Here is an 18,371-nt window from a genome sequence, read left to right as displayed (position 1 = left end):
CCAGTCACAGAGAGCCATTCAGGACAGACCTGAATGATCATGGATTTGCCATCGGTGTAGGCGACCCAGATTTTCAGTGTCTTGCCCAATGGTATGACTTCAAGAAATGGAAACTGTCCTACTGTTTACCAATGAAACTGCATCCCCAGTATGTTGGTCCTTCCAAGGTTTTTCTAGTTCTTAAATATTCTTATGAAATAGGCCAGAAGTCAGTCAAGCAGATTGGACTAGTTCAGAGGAGCACAAATCTTTCACCTGGTAGGGATTAATGACAGGAACTGAGACTAGTTGAGGGGTAGGAAAAGGAAGGATTTTGGTTCAGGTCAACTGAGAACTTTGTTCAAATAACTTATGCTTTTCAAGACTGAGTTTCTTTGTTGGTTAAACCTTAACATCTGCCCTGACTCTCCAATGGTTTCTTTCTTAAGACTTAGAGGAAGAAAACAAATGTGGAAGTTATTGCATAATAGAATTATCAGTCGTGCACAGTTTGAGGAGATACTTTGAGGGTCATGCAGACTGAGCCCCCAGGGCCTCTCTTCCTTCACCCTAGTTATTAGCAATTATTTTGTGCAATATATTATTAACAACATGACAAGTTCTTGAAGTTCCACCAGTTTTCTGGGCATTAAGGGGAGCCAGTGATTTGGGCAGAGACAGGGTCAAACACGTGATTCTAGAACTGTAAAGTCTTTTCCTTTTATGATAGTGCCTGGCTTAGTACCCTGTCAGCACTCAATATTTAGGATTCTAGAGTTGAAGGAATGTAAAGGATGACCTGATTCTGTGATCAGCAAACTCCCGGATGGTGAAGGGGGAGGTATAATAGGCAGTTGCTGTCCTTCTGCTTTGGTACAACTCTGCTCCTGTTTGTTTCGACCAGAATGTTTCAATGACAACAACAAAGGAGAAGGTGGAATTCTTTCCAATGTCTGTGCATTGGTTCATCCCTGACCTTCCTCCCAAAGGTGAACTTCAGCTACTTTTGTTCACATCCTGGACCTGTCACTGACCACTGTGGAGTCTCAGATGGGTCACTGATCACCCTCTGAAGCTGTTTGCCAGGTTCATCTGGGAGATTACAGAAGAGAAACCTCTTATTCTCATTTTCATCTTCAAAAGTGTTGTTTTTGTTACAAGGGCAGGAAGGGTATCATTAGGAGCCAAAGGGACAACTATATGTGGTTGGAACAAAAATAGAGTGGGGGTGGGTGCCTGAGTGGCTCAGTCAGTTGAGCATCTGACTTTTGATTTCAGTTCAGGTCATGATCCCAGCGTCATGGGGTTGAGCTCCACATCAGGCTCTGTGCTGAGTGTGGGGCCTGCTTGGGATTCTCCCTCTCTGACCCTCTGACCCTCTCCCCTGCTTGTATGTGCTTTTTCTCTATAAAATAGAAAAATTAAAAAAAAAAGTAGGGGGATGAATTGCTCTGCAGCCCATGGTGCAAGAGATGCACGTTTCTTTTTGCCTTAAATTAAATCATTCTTCTCTCTTTCCAACCACTGGACTGGCAAGCCTTCCAATCTCAGTAGGTTTTGTGAGTCTTCTTCCATCATTTGGAAGCAGATGAGAACTCCCAATCTTACATGCTCTGTGAAAATCAGGTAAGATCATCTAGCTTTCTGACTAACAGTTGTACCTGAGATCCTTAGCTCTCTTTCCAAGCTGGAAGCTCTGATGGAGGCATCCACTTTCACCACACTGAGCCGGACCCTGTTTGGTCTCCTTCCCCTATCGGAGTAATACTGTGTCTCTGCCATGTGTTACAACCAACTTCTTTGGCTCTCTCTCAGTCTGGCCCTAGAGTGGGCCATACCTCTCTTTCTCTGGGATGATCTAGCTTGTCCACCTCAAGGTGACATCTCAAGAGGCTGAGGTGGGGAAATTGAGCCCAGAACTCCAAACCCAAAGGCTTAGCCACGCTAGATGGGAGAGGGAAGGGAAAGTTCCCTTTTCCTGTTCTTTACTGATACATCCTCAGTAGCAAGAAGGATCGAACACCAAAGAAAATCTCCATAACTCATCAATGAATGGCAATATTCACTGCTATTTAAAAAAATTTTAAAACAAGAACAAATAATACAGGTGGATGATATGTTGCCAATGTTTATCCAGAGATCAGCCTTCGATGCCCTGGGAATGTCCTCTTCTTTCAAAAAAATCTTAATTCTCCATAAAATTAGGATCATCCATTTGGATAATATAGCTGGGAAATACGATAACTGAAAGAAAAATTGGATTGGATCCAGCATTGTATACAAGCCTTGTACTTTCTCCTTATCTGGATTCTAGGCTTTACTAAAAGGGCAGGCTGAGGTTTTGGTATGTTATCTTTTCTGCCAAAGAGAACATCAGAAGAGAACACAATATATAATGAGTATTTGTTGCATGTCAGGTGTTATGTGTCAGATAGTCTATCTATATTTGCTTCATTGACTCTTAAGAATAACACTGTGAGGCAGGTATTATCATCTTACTTTACACATAAGTCACCTGTAGAGGCGAAATACATTTCCGTCACTTAACTAGTAAGTGAACGAATCCAGGACTGGAATCTAAAGTCTATGGTTTTAAAGTTCAGTGTTCATTCTGATAGCCCATGTTGTTAACAAGGAAGAAGATGGAGGCCTTTCTTTTTGTCCAGGTGGATTATTTTATACGAACTTATGGGTACATGATATTTTAGCGCCTGCTAACTGACAAACCCTGGATGGTATAATAATGGGTACGAAAGGAAGAGAGAGGGAGAAAGAGGAATGAGAATGGGAAAATACAGGGAGACATGGATCCACATGTACACTCTGTGTTCCCTTGACTCCAACCAGCCAATGAAAGGACTGAATAGAAGTGGATCTTTTGAAAGACATTGACTTTAGAAAAGTTGTCAACAAAGTCTTTGAACAGCTGTTTGCTGATAATTGCATATGAAGGCAAAAATGTGAGTGTGTCTAAACGTTATATTGGGAAAGAAAGAAAGAAGAAAGAAAGAAAGAAAGAAAGAAAGAAAGAAAGAAAGAAAGAAAGAAAGAAAGAAAAAGGAAGGAAGGAGAGAGGGAAGGAAGGAAGGAAGGAAGGAAGGGAAAAATCTAAGATACATAGTATTATTCTCCCCTATAATCACAAAGCATTCTCTATTGTAACTGTGTTTCCCCTTGGTAATAAACAGTAAGCAACATTGATTATAGAAATGATCTAATTTTTTACCTGCTATCTAATTGCCTGCTATCACTGTTGAACTCCTTTCTCGCACATGAGTGCACACACACACTCACACACACACCTCCAATTCATGATCACCAAACCATATTAAGTACTTATTCCATACCAGGTACTGTGAGAAGCACAACATAAGAGATGTAATCCATATTACTGAAGACCAAATATGTGCTCCTTGACTCTTGACCCAAGAGGAGACCCAATGTCTTTTCGGGTAGGAATTGTGTAAATGCTCTATTCTCAGGGGCCTCTTAGAGTAATCTTTTAGACTTGGGGAGCATTTATAAAGCGGAGTGCCCTTACCATCTATTTCAAAGAGATGTGAATGCGTAGAGTATAACATTAAATTTCTTTCAAGTGGTGATTACAGAGTTAGGCAGGGTTGCTTCAGAAGAAGTGAGAGCCAAGGGGCTTTCCAAACGTTAGAGGTGGGGAGATGAAAATGTGAGTCGTGTTTGCTGTGTTTGCTGTAGCAGGTAGAAGGTGGTGATGAGCTCCCGCAGAGCCTAGCCCCGGGGTAAGCAACAGATCACCAGCAAGGCAGCTAACTCAGGAATGTTGGAAGCCATTCCCAGCCATTTCCTCTGCTCCTGGCATCAATCTTCGTATTTGGAAAGGATACCAGTGGAATGGTGCTTCCCAAAGTTTTAGGCACTGCTTCCTTGAGAAATATTATGATAACCCATGTTCCAAACTGTCGTTCCATACCGGTGTTAAAAATCAAACAAACAAGCCACCTCGCCAAGGTTGACTTACACGGGTTCCACATCCACTAAGCAACTTTAAAAAAAAGTATTCAGGAGGCTCCCTCTTGACATCACATCAGATGTCTTGGAGAAAAGGAAGCCTGTGGGAAGGCCCGGGGCTGAGAAGAGAAGTGGGCACCTTGTCCCATCCCTGCGGCCCAGGTGTGGGACAGCCTCGTCTGAAGAGGCAGCCGAGCGCACAGGGATGGACATAGTCTCGGAGTCAAGTGGGTACACGTGTTCAAGTTCTGGTTCTGCCCCTTACAGTCTGTGAGACCTTCCCAGCCCCCTAGGGTCTACAGTCTTGGCTTTCCTTATGTGTAGGGGGAGGTGTCTGAGAATTAGAGCGTATGAAAAATGCCTGACATTGGAAGTTCTTGATAAAAGATAGCTGTTACTATTTTACAAATCCGTCAAACAGCGATTTAGTGGTTGGCGCAGGAGGCTCTCATCGTCTTTGGAGTCTCAGACGCTCATGTAGCTTAAACCTTCAGAACTCCAACTACAGAAATGCTGATGGGGAACATGCCAGGGGGTGAATACCTCCCTCCCCGGGTGCCTTTCTGTAAGGACAGGCCCGAGTGTATTCGTGCCCAGTAACCTACAGAATCTATTACTAACCTGAAGAAGAACAACTTACATGACGGTATTGGGACCGAAGGCATAAAAGCGAAGCCCGAGAAAGTGCAGGACATTTCCTGTCCCCCCAGACTGAGCATGGAGTGTCTTGTCACAGCTATGCCCATGGAGGGCTGACCCCATGGCAGAGATGAACAGGAAGAGCCCTTTGTCTGCCAGGTGCTACCAGGGATGACTGCCTTAAACCAACAGCTAGAGGAATATTGATGTGTAAATCAGAGAGGAACCATTAGCTGTGAGGCTCCTGCTTGGTTTAGGATGCTTTTGACTTTGAAATGAGAAAGCTGACACCTTGTGGGGCTCTCTCTGTAAGTGTGGGAAACCACAGGCTTCGGAGAGCCCTGCACCTGCAAATACTTGAATTTATTTTTTCCCCCACACTGATAAGTTCTAATTTTAATTCTTTCCCATACTTCCTCTGCTACGTTTTTATTACTGCCTCTGCTCTGGGTGCCCATTTAACCTAATGTACACACACGTACACACACACACACACACACACACACACACACGACATCAACAATAACAACCCAAACCATTGCTTGTACAGTTAATAGAAACCAAATGTCCCAGTAGCTTGCAACATTGCATATCATGTTTTGCTTTTTCCCACTGATTTAAGAATCTCTCTCCCTGAGCTAATTTTCTTCCCTGTTCACTCCACCCCAGGCCCCCAATGTCTACAGTCTAAAGGTCTTTTGTCAAACACACTTAAAGACTTCCATCTCCTCCAGGGTGAACTTGCCCGCCTTGTTTCATTACTCACATGGCTTTCTTCACAGATGGGGACTTTGACCTTCTGAAATTCCTGCTGGAAATTAAATACTGAACCCAGCAGTCCATAGGAGAGTTAACAGACAGTTTCAGTACACAGAGCAAGACCCCTCAGCGGGGTCAAGTTATTAACTCACGAGAAAATGTGGATCGGATGGTCAAATGCAGGATGTAACTCACGTTCGAATCGGCTTTTGGCGCTAGGGGTCACTGAGTCCTGGGTAGGGAATAGCTCTGTTCTCAGGAAGCAGGAGATCCCAAGTTCAGGCTTTTTCTGCAAAACGCACAAATGCTATTGATGCCCTCTTTGCAGAACTTTTAGAAGCTTCTGTCTCACTTTAGGCAGGTTTGCTCCTGACCCTCCTTCATATCTTTTTTTTTTTCGTGTTCTGATACGATGGCTGAGTCAGAACTGTCTCTTCCCTCTTCCTCCTCTCTTTTGCCTTTTCACATCCCAGTTTTAGGTTTTTCCAGTAGTTTAAAAGACAGCATGGCTGCTCCGCAAGACAGAAGTTAACAAGAAGCCCACTGGGTACCTGAAGTATATTATTCCACGGCTATGCAGGGTTGCATTCCCAGGTCATAAGGTGGGGAAGTCAGGAATATGGTTGAGAAAATCACGCCCTCCATCCAGAGGGAGAATCTGCTAACACATTTATCGTTTTGTTCTTGCACAGAGATTTTAAGATTCTAAACTTTCTGAAAAGTTTGTGAATTTGAAGGTGTTTTGTACAATTTGTCTCTTGATCCATTCAGATTTTTCGATTGGTCCCTTCTTCCTGTGGCCTGCCCTTTGGTTATCTCGGTTACTTACTTTCTGAATCAGGAAGGTGGAGGTCTCAGAGAAAAATTGGACTCCGTCTTCTGCCTCTTACGGAATTTGTTAACCTTTTCTCGGGAACTGGAAACTATCATTCTGGGTGACGTGTTCCGGGGTGTGAATTCAGGTAGTATCGTGCAGTGGTGAAGAGCAGAGGTTTAGTATCAGAAAGACCTTCGAGTGGAATTACTTGAATTAATTAACTACACTTGTCTGACCTTGGGCAACTTGATTAGACTCTCTCAGCTTTAATTTGCTTCCTTGTAAAATGAAAATAATATTGGTTTCATGGGATTATTAAGGGGACTCAGTTAGCCAAGATGTATGAAAAGTCCTTAGCTATGTTCCCAACATATAGGAACATTTATGGATTCTTCTTCTTCTTAATCATGATCTGATCATTATGAACACTGCGATGCCCCATGAGTCTGCTGCGTAAGGACCCCTGATGGCTCAGCGGGCAAACCATCGTCCCCTACTCCACTTTATGTTCAGTGTGGCTGGATGTTTTTGAGAATGTGTTTCTCTCTTCCTCTTTCATTTTCTTCATACTACTTGGATGGCTGAGTCTGTGGGGCCAATTCATACTGCTATGCCATGAAAGACCGTAAGACCTCCTTAAGTGGAGGAGAGCAATTTCAAACCTAATCGATGGATTTATTTACAACTAATCAGAGACCTACATGCCCCGAGCTTCCTATTCACCAGTGTCTGGGAAGTCAGGGAGCTGAGTAGCTTTTTCAGGGTGCATTTGGCAAAACTTCAAGACAGGAAGTTTTGAAAACTGCGGGTTCTGAGCTACGCCTTCTAACCGTTTCTGAATGATCCAAGCTCTTCCAGAAACTGCTGTGGGAGTATTTAAAATATCCAGAAGGCATCTGACTCTTGCTTTCAGCTCAGGGCTTGATCCCAAGATCATGGGATCCATGTTGATCGTGAAGCCTGCTTGGGATTCTCTTTCTCTCTCTCTCTCTCTCTCTCTCTCTCTCTCTCTCTCTCTCTCTCAAAAAGAAATTAAAAAAAAAATCCAAACGGAGGTAGCGTTCACCTGTTGTTGTTGTTTTTTTTATTTCCTCCTAATTTGACAAATTCAATTCAATCACTGTTGTTACTCTGGGATTTGGGTGGGCCCCCGGTCTAAGAACTTGGTTTTCATTTGGCCTCATGGGAGAAAGTACCTATGAACCATTACAGGACTGCTTAGCCAAACTGACTGTGGTCCCCCATCTAAGATGGGGCTTCCAGTGCTTACTCACATTTTGGTCTCAAAGACCCTCAAAGTATGGAAGGGTGGGGTTCCCGTCCTGTTCCCAGGAGCTGTGGAATCGGCCCACCTCGTGTCCAGGCTTCAGCCTAATGCAAACCGGGAAGTTAGTGACAGTCACCCCAGCTTATAATGCTTTATGGTTCCCTGAAGGCTACCTTTGCATTTCTGCCTCTGTCTTCACCAATGGCTCTGGGGGTTTTGCTGGGCTGAATTGTAATAATAACAGCAAAGCTCCTTGAGCACTTGCCACGTGCTAGAACTTTCCCTACTTCCGTGCTCATCACACCCTATGAAGTAACAACACTGTGACGCTGGCTGGAGGGCAAACAGAGGTGAGGAGGGGCTAGGTTCCTTGCCCCCCTGCAGAGCCGGGTGTGAACCGAGGGCTGCCCAGCCTGCTACCCTGTGCTTTTTGTGCACCCTGTGCACGGGAGCCTCCGCACAACCAGGATCAAACCCCAGATTTCTCATTCCATGACTCGCCCTCTTCCTGTTATATGACGCTAAAGGCACTCTATATTTTGGATTATTAAATTTAAGCAGCTTATAAAAAGCACTCAATTTCACCTACACTGCAGCTGGGAGCGATTAGCTCAGTACGTGCCCTCGGGTCAGCATACCTAGAACACAGGGGCCCGCTGCCCCCCGCAGTGGCTGTGTCTCCTCGGGCAGCATCCCCACCCTGGCCACCCAACAAGGGACGAGGTGGCTTTGCCACATGCCGATCCCCGCTGCAGATGAGGTAACTGAGGGTCTCTGGGGGATGGGGCCCCGACAGGAGCATGTCTACAAGCTGTCAGGCGAGTCACATGGCAATCAGGGCTGGACAGCTGACCTAAGGCATCGAGGCGTGAGTTCTGAAGGCTGCTGGATGGAAAGGCGAGGGAGTGAGAATGTCACGTCATCTTGGTCAGGCCCATATCTTAGCCAGCCTTCCAAAAAGAGAAATGGGCCCATGTAAACCGCTTATGGGCCCTTAGCGCAGGGCCACATACAATCTCCATATTTTTCACTACGCTACTCACAGTACTATGTACGATAGATTGGGGGCAGTCGGTAGCTTCTCAAGGGTAGGAGAAGGGTTTGGGGGACTGCATGACTTATCTGCCAAATGAGCATTTTTCCATGGAGGGTTTTCTTTGTTTTCTTCTCGTTCTCAAAAGTTTCTGTAACCCAAAGAAGGTTAAGGACTTTACAAAAGTCACCATATTAATGATCCCACGAGCAGCAGCAGAACCAAGAAAGCCCAGGATGTCCGAGCTGGAAGAAGCCAAGTATTCCCAGCCTTGGGAGCATGGCAATGACCTTGGGGGCTTTGGCAATGCCCATTCCAGGGCCACAAGCTCAGAGCCAAGACTTTCTAGTCCGTGAGTGAAACCCGGGAATCAGTATTTTCAAAAAGCTCCACAGAGAACTCTTGTGAGCCATCAGGAGTGAGAACCATGGGTCTGATGAGCCAAACTTGGCTTCTAAATGAGGAGCCTGGGGTCTGACAATGTGCCTCTCTCAGCTCGTTCTGCTCTTGAACAGTGATCGCCACGGATGGGTTTTTCCCTGGCTAACGTGATGATGGGTTTTCATTCCAAGTCCTAACTGCCCCCCTGCATTTCTCTATGTTTCTCACAGTTTTTTCTCTCTCTCTTTACTTATTTCTCAGAAAGATCTCCACCTAGTTCTCTTATGTGCCTTGATTAGAATACTCCCAGAGACAAGACAAAGGTGAGGCCTTAGCACAAAAAATTAAATCAGGGTGTAAACACTCAGTAATTGAAATAAATAACACCCAAAAGGCTATTTTTTTTTAATATCAAAGTCAATTAAAAAAAATCCATAATGAACCAAACACCAAAATTTTCAAGTAAAAATCATTCCCAGTGCTGTGCAGGGGCGTACTAAAACCTGAGGCGAAAGAAAAAAACGGTGATATGGGTCGCGTGTTTATTTACAAATCCAACGTTTTGTTCATCATGGAATTTTTTTGTGTGTGTGCTTTAGTTTATTGAAAGGAAATATTGCAAAAAAATAGGGCTTTAAAATATTGTTGATCTTGGCAACTGAGTGTCCCGGTGGCCCTTGCATTTCGTGACTGACGAGAGTGCCCCACTGGCCCCGTCCCAGCCTGGGTGCTTCATCTGCTCTGTGAGGGCCTGGCCGGGAAAGAGCAAGAAACTGATGGCCAGGATGGGAACAGGTTAAGTTATGGTGGGTGGGAGCCGGCACCCAAGGAACAGCACTGTGGGTGGGAAGAGGGGATTTTATCGTATATATAAATTACAGTCGGCCCTTGGAAACCACGGGTTTGAACTGCGTGGCTCCACTTACACACAGAACTTTTTTCAATAAATACAGTAGAGTACTGTAAATGTATTTTCTCTTCCTTGTGATTTTCTTAACGACATTCTCTCTCCTCTAGCTCACTGTTTTGGAAGAATACAGTATAGCATACATATGACATACAAAATATGTGTGGATCAGCTGCTTATGTTATTTGCAAGGCTTACAGTCAACAGTAGGCTCTTCGTAGTGAGGTTTGGGGGGAAGTCAAAAGTTATATGCAGGGGCGCCTGGGTGGCTCAGTCGGTTAAGCGTCTGACTCTTTGTTTCGGCTCAGGTCTTGAACTCAGGGTGGTGAATTCGAGCCCCACATTGGGCTCTGTGCCAGACATGGAGCCTAATTAAAAAAAAAAAAAGTTATATGCAGATTTTTGACTGCATGGGGGTCACCACCCCTAATCCCTGAATTTTTCGAGGGTCACCTTAAATATATATATTTACATATATACATTAAATGTTTATATACATTACATATACATACATTTATATGTTTATATACATACATACATTAAACATTTAATAGATATAGTATATTATATATTATATATAATATATATAATTATATAGTATATTATATATTATATATAATATATATAATTATATATATTATATATAATAATGTATTATATGTATAATATATAATTATATAGTATATTATATAATATAATAATATATATAATATAATATAATATAATATAATATAATATAAACAATTAAATGTTTAATGTATATATGTAAATATATATTAAATTATATATGTAAATATATAAATTACACATTACATATATAAATACAAATTACATATATATTAAATATATATATATACACACATATATGTATATGTATTATATAAAAGTGTTTGGAAATATGTATGTTTTTATACATATATACATTAAATGTTTAATGTATATATGTAAATATATATTAAATTATATATATTTACATATATAAATTACATATTACATATATAAATATAAATTACATATGTATTAAATATATATATACACACATATATGTATATGTATTATATAAAAGTGTATGGAAATACAATCTTCTTATCAGCCAGCACCAAAACTTTTCTTAGAGGAGAGATCAGACTTCATTTAAAACTACCATTTAATCAACAACTTAAAGAGGAGACAAGACTCTGAGTATCTGCCTTCTTAGGCAGTCAAGATGATTCAAAAAACGAAAGCCAACAGGGGCCTCAGCTGGAGTTTCTGGCAGAAACATGAGCATATCATAATGTGAATAAGAATGATTTTAGTGCCCTTGTAAAGCATGTCGGATACTTTCTATTAAAAAGTTGATTACAGTTTTTTCAAGGTAAAAAAAAAATGTTCTTTAGTCATAAAAGAGAACATAGAGAAGGAAGGACCAGAGAAAGGAAGCAGGAGAGGAAGCATCTTTTGGGGAACAGGAACTGCTGGCCTCTGAGTTCACTGCTTTTGTGATCCAATTCTTTCCATCCGGAAGGACTGAACCTTCTAGTAAAGCCCGTATCAGTGTCGTATACGATTGGGTTTTATTTTTTTCATGTCGTGCAAATTAAAGAAAGGGACACATCTTCTCTGAGAAACGGACGGATCCCTACAGGAACCAGCCGGTGGGAGCAGAGCCCCGTGCGAGATTTGCGTAGACGTTGCAGGAATTCGCAGGAATCTCCTGAAAGCCTTAGGCTCTCCGAGACTGTGGAAGGTTGACTCCATCTTCCCGGAAGCTGAAGGGGCCAGTGTGTGGGCGACGCCCAGCACGGTGCCGGGCAGACAGAAGAGCTGGCCTCTGCATGGTCTTGGGCTTGCCCTTGGTTTGCCGCGATGTAGACGCCGGGCTCTCTCAGGTGTGCCTATGAAGCTACTACCTCGGTCTTTCTTCTCCAGACCTGTAGTCTCACCACCTTCCTCTCGCTTCCAAGACAAATGATCAGACACTTGGAAATGAGGCTGATAGGTGGGCAGCATGGGCTTTCAATGTCCTGTGGGACGAAAGCCCCCCTAAGGATTATCTGGGGTACTTCACTTCTTCCAGCTGGCTGTTTCCTGCCGTTTAAAATTCCTAGACTTGGTGAAATTACATATTAAGCTATAGATTTTTCTTTGGGAGAAGTGCAACTAATTTGTCGGGCAGAAAAAAAAAAAAAACAACCCTCAAAGGATATAGTGTATTTCCTTTAAGATATTAATTTTGGATCGAACCCAGCAATCTGACCATAATATTCCTTTTGGAAATAGCCTGGAAATACCTAGCGCTTCAAATCTCTTTCAACTGGTCGTAGCGTCTTACTGGTTTTCTCATTAATTAATGAGTTGAATAAAATCTTGGACATGTGTTTATTTTATATTTGCATATATATGTATGTATGTGTACATTTACGTATTTTATTTTTTTTGAAATCGTACCTTAACCTTCTCTGCGTTGGTAGACTGCAGGCTGTGGATGGTTCTGCAACCCTTTCCCTGCCCGGAACACTCAAAGCATCGGACTCTCCCACCATTGTGTCTCTGCACCATGATCAGCATGGGGTCTGGCACAGGGTGTTGGCGCTTGTATGATTTCTATCGCTTGTATTTCCCCCTCTCTGCTTGGGTTCAACGCCTCAGATATTGAGATCAGCTCTAAACCATCCAGGGGGAATGACTTCTTGAGGACCCGGGATGTAGCAGGAGGATGGGGGGGGGGGGTGCGGGTACTTGATATTCTCCCAGTGGGGAGGCTGAGTACAACAGCTCAAGGAAAGCCTGCCAGCAGGGCCCCTTTAAGTCTTTTGCTTAGGGTTCATGGCCCTGGCCGCACATTCGGATTAATTGGGAAGTTAAAAAAAAAAAAAAATACCCTCTTCAGGGCTCCACTTTCAGGAAGCCCAATTTAACATAAGTGAGCCAGACCTGGGTACTGGCATTTTTCAAAAAGCTTCCAGATGCTTCAGCCAGGGTTGAGAAGCACTGTGCTAGCACGATTGCTAAGCCAGCACATGGGACCACAGGCGATGATTCTCATGGGCTCTCCTCCTGCTTGGCCGTGGGTCACTCGAGCTATGTTCAAAGCGCTCTGTTTTTTCCTGGGGAGGGCCCCGTCTTAGTCTTCGTGGTGGGGCCCCGAGGAGCTCCAAAGTCCACGGAAAAATCCCAATTCCTCAAAGATTTCCATCTTATCAGCAATCTCCCTACTGCCTGCACAGAACGTTCTATTGTATGAGGGTTTTTCTTTTTTTTTTTTTTTTTCTTTTTTTAATTTGAAGTTCCTGGCAGCCACTAAAACATCTAAGAACCCGAATCCGGGTTTGATCGGTTGTCAGCAGGGTTGAAAACTGCTGTCTTTAAACAATTGTCTAAACTCTGCCTCTTCTGGTCTGTCCTTCGCTCCCCTGGCAGGCCTCTGGACCACCGATTTGCACAGTGCGCTCCACTGGCCGCAGCCCTGGCCACCTCCTCTCCTCCCACCCTCACAAATGAACACGGTGCTGCTCAGACTGTGGGTTTCTCTGAGCGTGCCTCTTTCTTGCTTCTCTGCCACCACAGCCTGGCAGTCCCAAAGCTCTCACCATCCCGTTTCCATCTCCCCCTGAGGCTCTGTGGCCTGATTCCACCGCACGGGTCAAAAGCGCAGCCTCGGGCGCGAGCAGTGACCTGAGAGCTGGCACCCCTCCTCCCTCACCTCCTTTCTGCCCCTCGCCCCTTGCCCAACTCCTCCCAAACCAACCCTTCCTCTGGAAAGATAAGACTCTCTTCTCAGTTCCTGTATCCCCTTCCCCTGAGTTTGCATTTCCTTTTATTCCAGACTAAGGCGGCTCTTTGTGAAGGGGGATGTGGCTTTTTTGCACAAATATTTCATCTTTTCCAATCTGCCCTCTGCACTGCCTGTCAGTTCTCAGGGCTGAAACCACTCTGTTTGCTTTAGCTCGTAACGGGATACTGTTTTGAAAAGTGATGCAGAAGTCTGATTACTTATGAATCTGGGCTTTATTTTGCATGAATGCTTTTCAAGGCTACGATAGATTTATTTTTTCTTCCTCACCAAGAATTATGTTGCCAGTGGGGGTGTGGTAGCAAGCAGGCAGGGGAATCCAGACAGCTTTTAACTTTTTACCCTGTAGCTTGAAAACCTCAGCTGCAGGGACCTAGTAAAACAAAGTTAGCCAAGGTTTTACTGGTAGCTTCTTTCAGGAAAGATCTCCCCCTTCCCTTTTTGGAAATGTCATTATTTCCCACAAAATGTAATTCATCCTATTAAAGTGTCTGCAGTACCTGTTAGAAATCACCTGTTAGGGGCTCCGGGGTGGCTCCGTCGGTTAAGCGTCCGACTTCGGCTCAGGTCATGATCTCGCGGTCCGTGAGTTCGAGCCCCGCGTCGGGCTCTGTGCTGACAGTTCAGAGCCTGGAGCCTGCTTCGGGTACGGTGACTCCCTCTCTCTCTGCCCCTCCCCTGCTCGCACTCTGTCTGTCTCTCTCTCAAAAACAAATGAACGTTACAAAACTAAAAAAAAAAAAATCACCTGTTAAATAATAAACATACCGAACAAAGAAAAATGTAGACGTAGAATAATAGTAACCAATTCTTTTTAAAAGCCTGATTGGTGCCATGTGCTGCTGATGCTGTTGCTAATTGCAAATCCTCGCCTCAACTGTGTGTGGCAAATATGTTCTTCCCATTTTATAGGAAGTGAAACAGCATAGTAATCACACGCTTTGGGTTTGTCAAGACAGTATGGACTTTCATTTTTTTTTTTTTTTCTCTCAACGTTGGACCAAGTGGCAGATGATGGGTCCTGATTGGAAAGCGTGGCTCAGTCTCCCATTTCTAGCCTCAAGTGAGGTTCTCCCCAGGCAGCCAAGAAGTCCATGGAGAGATAGGTCCCATAAAAATCGTGTACACGGGGGCTCCTGGATGGCTCAGCTAGCTGAGCGTTTGACTCCTGATTTCTGCTCGGGTCATGATCCCACGGTTCAAGGGATCAAGCCCCGCGTTGGGCTCTGCATTAGCAGTGCAGAGCCTGCTTGGGATTCTTTCTCTCTCTCTCTGTCTCTCTGCCCCTCCCTCCCTCCCTCTCTCTCTCTCTCAAAATAAATAAATAAATAAACATTAAAAAAAAAATCACGTACTGAGGGCTTTTGGTGAAGTCCGGAAGGAGCATAAGCAGTGAGAAAAGAAAGAGCCCTTTCCAGAACTTCAGGTCTAGAGTCCCAGGCCTGCAAATGTTGCTGGTTAAGCCAACTACACAACAAGAGAGGAAAGAGTACAGAAGCAGCAACTGAGTGCTGTTGCTCATAGGCGCTGTATCTTAGAAAACATTAATTGGGGGGAAATCGTGTGGTATGTGGAGTGAAAAGATCGGGTTACAAAATTAAAACTGCTTCCAACTCTGTAAAAAATAGAAAGAAAAAAAAAAAAAGAAACGGGGAAGAAAAGCCAAAAGTATTCATAGTAGTTATCGTTGACTGGTGAGGATATTTTGATCGTTTTGAAAAATATTTTCTGTATGTTCCACAATGAATATGTATTCTTGCTATGAGCGGAGCCCAGCTGATAGCGCGACCAACACCAAGGCCAGGGAAACGCCCCTAGCTCCATTTGCCGTGTGGGGTTTGGCCTGAACACCAGTAAGGAGCCCCCAGTGGCAAATGTTGTTTGAATTGCAGGCTCACGTAAGAAAATATCGTCTTTGTCTTTCTTCTCCCTTCCCCTCTTCTGTGAGACTGTGTATTAGCTTCTGACCTTCTGTTTCCCCCCTTTGTGCTGTTCCAGAAGGATCAGATTAAACAGATGTGCTTGCTGTGTCTGTGACGGAGGACGGTTTCTGAGCGTCCCTCTCCCATTCTGCACTGTGAACCAACTGGATAAGAGGGAAGGAAAAGGAGGCAGAGACAGAGTCACCTGTCTGAATCACAGTGCTGTGTAGCTGCCTGAGGTCCCTAGGGGGCCCTGTGGTGATCCAGAGGATTCTGCTACAGTCAGGTTTCCTCCTGGATCCTAAGCTCCCCCAGGGAAGAGGCTCCCGTGCAAACCAGCAGAGAGAATTGTCATCCCCTGCCCATTGCGTCTAAGAAACTTCCAGCAGCTTGACGCTCCGTGGAGTGGCTGCCCTGGATGATGGTCATGACCGGAGTGCTTCCTTGGCCATGTTTACTCTTCCGTCTAGTGGCACCGCAGAGAAAATGTAGAGGCTGACTCTGGGGGAGTGGGCTTGGAGTTGGCCATTTAAAAGAAATGGCCACTGGAAGAAATAATTTTCATGTTTTAGATTTCAAATCGTAAATTTTTTGTTGGAAAAAGCAATACGTGTTTCTTGTCTCAAGTTTTAGAAGTCTAGACCGCCCGCCATCGATTTTGGGAGGACAGAGGAAATCTTTCTTGGTCTCCTAATGAGGCCTTTATTTCTTTAAATTGACTTAGATTCAATTTTGGGTGTGAGCATTTCCTAGTCTTTTCTTCTAGATCTTTCTGGGCCTGGCTAATGTTTGTGCTATATTGGGGTACACAAAGAGGTGGGTGATGAACCCAGGTGAGGGGCTCAGGCACTCCCTATCCCTGAAGAAAGTAGGCTACTATTCTTTCACTGGGTTCAGAAGATTCCTATACAGCAGCAGAGTTGCCCTGGATTTCCCTCTGTGGCACTGTGGGTGTCAGGGGGACAGTCACCCTTTCTATATAATTCAGTGTCTTCATTGTAAAGTGAAGATTATGTTACACTGTGCCCCAAGGTAGTGTGAGGTGCATTTGAAATATTAGCTGCGAACCTGATTTGAAAATAAAAATATTCCAAATAACAAGGTCTTGTTTGTATTCCTTCTATGACCCCGCATGTGTTCAGTGGGAAGGACCATAGAGAAAAGACTGTTAAGAGACGGAAGGACTAGAGAGGCTTCCTGTAGGCTGGGTAGGGCTTGAGGAGGCTGTAGGGAAGTGGTACAATCTTCTGGTTTGGGGGAAAACCGAGAGCCAAGACATCCAAGGGGAAATGGTCTATGGGTTCAGGAGTCATCAAGAAAAAAAATGGCGAACTGGACAGAAAGTGTTGAGGAATGACAGAGAATGAGGTGAGATACATAGGGACAGATGTTGGGGGAGGAGGGATCCCAAGAATCAGGTAGAGCTGGGTCCCTCCACCACCAAAAAAAAGAACGTATCTACCTCAGCAGTTGTCCAAACCCTGATATCCAACTGTCCGCTCAGTATGTCTGGTAAGCTACTGATAAGCTGGTCGTGAAGAGAAACTCAAAATCTATTTCCACATATCTTGGAAACTGCACAAGGGGATATAAATTTCTGTTGTTGTTTCAATATACCTTTGTTAAATAACGATACCTCAGGAATGGGAGCAATATTTTCTTTTTGAATTTCTGAGAAAAGGGAAATTATCAAGGACGATGCATTTTTTTATCCTAAAATTTTATGAAAATATTGAATAAATAAACCATTTAGGGAAAGAAATAGTAGGATTACATGCTTATCAGTTTTATGAGTTTTGTGAAAAGATGGATCAAATTGTAGGGCCAGCCAACCTCTCTCCACTTGGAATTTCAATGCACTCCTTTTTTTCAGTTGAGTGGTTTTTTGTGTTTGTTTGTGTAATCTTTCCCCTCGTGTTTGCATAGCTAACACCAGTCCCATGCCAGCTTAGGTCATGAACACAGTATTACTGGTGTAATTAAGGTGGTTTGGCTAAGAATTGGGGCAGCAAAGCAAACAGATAACAGGACAACAGTAAAGAACGATGCATATTTATGAGCTTCTAGAAGCACAAATTGTTGACTTCATGCAGCTAAACGGATTCAACATTTTTTACATTTTCATCAGCCATCTTTCAGAATTCTTTTGCAATTCTTACGCGGGATCCAAAAGCTTTCTCCCCCCTGGTTTGTAATGCCTGTTAAATTGTCACCGAATTATGTTTGCTTAGCACATATGAGACGTTTATATTCTTTGGGAAAGTAGCAGTTTGGATTTTTTAAAGCCTGTGCCTGCAAGTGAAGCCAGTGGCTGTGAAATGGGCCAATGGTGAAGCCCAGGCAGTTGGCAACTAGAGAGTGTTTATGGGTCAGCTAGGTGCTATCACAAAACTCATCAGTCTGACCAGTGGAAGCTGTCTTGTAAGTGGGAAACTTATTTACAAATAACGATAGGCATAACCATTTCTTCAACAACCCTTAACTGAGTGCATTCTTGAGGTCAGATTGCATTCAACTCGAGCTTTCCATGTAAAGTTACAATAACACAGCCCCAACCACCTCTGCCCCGGCAGGACAGAGAACAGACAAGAAAAAACTCGGCAGACCCAAGCTGGCCTGCCATGTGGGCCATCCTTGCCTGGAGCAGAGGGCTTTCTGGGAATAGCTCTTGAGGGTCTGAGCTCCTCAGCTCTGGGTTACATGTAACGAAGCGTCCTGCAGATCATCACCAGTTCCTTGACCAAAGTACTAAAATCTAAAGGTCTAAGGCTGGAAGCAATTTTACCATGAGATGTTAGTGTGGTTTCGAATTTGATAGATTTCATTTGAATAGGTGTTGGAACAACATGGGGAACTCTCCTAACGTTGCAGATGAGAGCTGCCCTTCACCTCTTTATTTCCATTGGAG

The 18,371-nt window shown here is 43.9% G+C and overlaps 1 long non-coding RNA gene across 1 annotated transcript; it reads right to left on the bottom strand.

Annotated features, from left to right (window-relative positions):
- Positions 1-9,251: 9,251 nt before the first annotated feature.
- On the bottom strand, positions 9,252-14,163 carry LOC123386811. The gene is made up of 2 exons (XR_006601255.1): positions 14,042-14,163; positions 9,252-10,134 (listed from the first exon to the last, which is right to left on the bottom strand). It is a non-coding gene; the product is annotated as an uncharacterized LOC123386811 (long non-coding RNA).
- Between the last annotated feature and the right edge of the window lie 4,208 nt (positions 14,164-18,371).

This window comes from Felis catus, chromosome B4 (assembly GCF_018350175.1).
Source record: "Felis catus isolate Fca126 chromosome B4, F.catus_Fca126_mat1.0, whole genome shotgun sequence".
NCBI lineage: Eukaryota > Metazoa > Chordata > Mammalia > Carnivora > Felidae > Felis > Felis catus.
Note: the sequence above shows the minus strand (reverse complement) of the source record. Positions and strands in the feature narration are given on the sequence as shown.